This window comes from Salvelinus sp. IW2-2015, unplaced genomic scaffold (assembly GCF_002910315.2).
Source record: "Salvelinus sp. IW2-2015 unplaced genomic scaffold, ASM291031v2 Un_scaffold3146, whole genome shotgun sequence".
Lineage (NCBI taxonomy): Eukaryota > Metazoa > Chordata > Actinopteri > Salmoniformes > Salmonidae > Salvelinus > Salvelinus sp. IW2-2015.
The window spans coordinates 28,550-31,943 of record NW_019944435.1 but is presented as its reverse complement, the minus strand read 5'-3'; the positions used below and the strand labels follow the sequence as shown (position 1 = coordinate 31,943).

The window sequence follows — 3,394 nt, the reverse complement described above, 5'->3', positions numbered from 1 at the left end:
TGTACATCAAAGGGTTTTGATTTTAAACAGGGGAATGTCTGGTACATCAAAGGGGTTTCTCAGTGGTTTAAACAGGGGAATGTCTGGTACATCAAAGGGGTTTCTCGTGGTTTAAACAGGGGAATGTCTGGTACATCAAAGGGGGTTCTCAGTGGTTTTAAAGGGGAATGTGGTACATCAAAGGGTTCTCAGTGGTTTAAACAGGGGAATGTCTGGTACATAAAGGGGTTTCTCAGTGGTTTTAAACAGGGAATGCCTGGTACATCAAAGGGGTTTCTCAGTGGTTTAAACAGGGGAATGTCTGGTACATCAAAGGGGTTTCTCAGTGGTTTAAACAGGGGGAATGTCTGGTATATCAAAGGGGTTTCTCAGTGGTCTGAACAGGGGAATGTCTGGTACATCAAAGGGGTTTCTCAGTGGTTTAAACAGGGGAATGTCTGGTATATCAAAGGGGTTTCTCTGTGGTCTGAACAGGGGAATGTCTGATACAAAATGGCTTCTCCATGGTCTAAACTGTTAGTTTACACCTGTTGTTTACGAAGCACGTGACAAATCAAATTTGAATTGATTTGAGTCACTAACCAAAGGAACTCATCATCCCTTTACTTTAGAAAAATGCACTGCAACAAATGAGAGGAATAAAAACTCTCTCTTAACAGGAAGAGAAGCGGGGCAAAAAGCATAGAGAAACTCTGGTCTAGTGGTAATACCACGGGTAATAACTGTCAAGTGTCAAACACAAGCACATGATCAATCTCCTCTGGAAAGAGAACGACGGGGGGAGGAGGAGAGGAAGAGAGAGCAGTGAACAAAGGCACTACGTCAGCTTTGAGTAATGAAGGAGGCACTAGAGAGAGAGAAGAGAGGAAAGGGAGGATGAGGGGAAAGGGGAAGAGGGGATGAGGGGTCGGGCTTCAATTATTGATGAAAAAAAGGACACGACATGTCCTAGGCTACTCACCCCTTTGGCATCAAATCAAACACTTCAGGAGAGAGAGAGAGAGACAGAGATGATAAATGCATCAGTCTATGTCTGTCAAAGAGATTATAGTACTGTATACTGTCGAACTCAGCACAATTGGTTGTAGTCTGACACTAACACTGTATGGTACGACACCTTTTCATTTCATTTGCCAATAGCCATAATTACCTATAGTAGATTAGGTGGTTTGATGCCTTAACTCAGCCATTCTCTCTCCTGCCATGTCTACTGGTACTGATGGAAGGAATCCAACCATAGTCTATGTACCTTAGACAGGTGACGCACACTTTAGAAGACAAGGTGCTACCTAGAATCCTAAAGGGTTCTTCAACTGTCCCTCCGAAAATAACTATTTTTGGTTCCAAGTGGAACCCTTTCACCACCAAATGGTTCTACCTGAAACCAAAAAGGGTTCTCTTATGGGGACAAAAGAAGAATACTTTTTTCTAAGTGTGCGTGGTAGAGAGGCTGCGTTTATGTGCTACATTTACATTTAACATTTAAGTCATTTAGCAGACGCTCTTATCCAGAGCGACTTACAAATTGGAAAGTTCATACATATTCATCCTGGTCCCCCCGTGGGGAATGAACCCACAACCCTGGCGTTGCAAGCGCCATGCTCTACCAACTGAGCCACACGGGACCTATCCTCCTGCGTCCTCTAGTCTAGCGTTTTCATATGGAGTCAGCTGTGCCAACTGCTCAGGGCACTAACAGGTCGATTTACAGTCGAGATAAGACTGTGAGGTACATACCCATGTGAAGGTTGTCCTCTGCAGGATCATCCAACACCTGCAACAATAATAACACATCATCAGGAATACATCCCATAATATTATTAAGCATAAGAGGCAGACACGGGTAAATTGCGTTGTTCGGCCCACCGTGATTATTGCTTTTATAAAACTGTTACCAACATATTAAAATTACAATAAATTACATAGTTTCATTAAAATGTTATTTTGATAAGTAAATTAATACAATTTAATTATTCCATCAGAAGATATATTCTGGACAAAAATCTGATTGTTAGTTATTTTGTCCATGTTTCTACAGATGTTGAATTAAGTCTTGAATTATTTTTGCATAGTTGCTTTGCAAAAGGACTGGTCATCAGTTCTAAACAAAATGGTTGCTACGCTGCTCGTCCAATCAGCATTTAGGATCCAAACGACCAGTTTTATAATACACCCTACCTGGAACTTAAGGTCAGTTCTCATTTTTTTTCATTCATTTTTTTCTTCCCCTTGTAATCAGGAAATTATGTAGGCCTGGGACACCACATATGTACATTTAATTATCAGGTGGAACATAAAACCACAGTACCCTGGACCTCGGGTAAGATGTCAACAGCCCAGCCCTATAGTATATGCATTACCATGACACTGAAGAATGCAGCATAGCTGTCACGATCGTCGTAAGAAGCGGACCAAAGCGTAGCGTGGTTTGAATACCTATTTCTAGATTTAATGAAGAACACTTAAACAAAAAACAACAAAAKGAATAAGACGAACGTGACCGCTATAGAAACACTGTGCTAACATGCAACATAACATAGACAATAACCAAAACACCTGCATCCCCCCATGTCACACCCTGACCTAACTAAAATAATAAAGAGAACAAAGATAACTAAGGCCAGGGCGTGACAATAGCAAGTATTCATTGGCCTTTAAAGCACTTGTCTCAAGAGGATCTTTAGATGCCAGTTCGAATTGAGCCCAATTGAGGAGGATATTAATATCTAACATGTACTGTATTATCTCAGCTACTAACCATCTGTGACAAATGTAATTGCCACATTACGTTTTACATTTTCCCTCTAGCTGAGACTCTTTTATAACAAGAGAACAGTTCTGAGGCATAATAAGAACATTTGACTGTGAATTGGAGAGGCACAATGAATATGATCTCAGCCCAGCGCCCAACCCAGGCCTGGTAGGTACTTTACATAATGAACTTTGAATTGGGAATGAATGGAGAATAGAGGAGGACAGGAGAAGATGAGGAGATGGGGAGAGGAGGACAGGAGGAGATGGAGAGAGGAGGACAGGAGGACAGGAGGAGATGGAGAGAGGATGACAGGAGGAGATGAGGGAGGAGGACAGGAGGAGATAGAGAGAGGAGGACAGGAGGAGATGGAGAGAGGAGGACAGGAGGAGATGGAGAGAGGATGACAGGAGGCGATGGAGAGTGAAGGACAGGAGGAGATGGAGAGAGGATGACAGGAGGAGATGGATAGAGGAGGACAGGAGGAGTGGGAGTGGCTGGTTGATCTGGGATGAAAACCTAGTGAAACACTAAGAGAGGAGCTCCACTTTCACTGTAACTCATTATGACTGACTGGTACAGTGCTGCTGGGAGTCCCAGAGGTACCCATGGCCACCCACTGACTCCATCCCATCTCCATCT

General features: G+C 42.8%; 1 long non-coding RNA gene across 1 annotated transcript in view; it reads right to left on the bottom strand.

Moving 5' to 3' along the window:
- Nucleotides 1–914: 914 nt before the first annotated feature.
- LOC112075417 (uncharacterized) overlaps nt 915–3,394 on the bottom strand; it is a 14,449-nt gene continuing 11,969 nt past the window's right edge. Inside the window, exons 3-4 of the long non-coding RNA XR_002894980.2 lie at nt 1,738–1,774; nt 915–983 (exon numbers count right to left, since the gene is read on the bottom strand). This is a non-coding gene — a long non-coding RNA (uncharacterized lncRNA). The remainder of the gene's footprint in view (nt 984–1,737; nt 1,775–3,394) is intronic.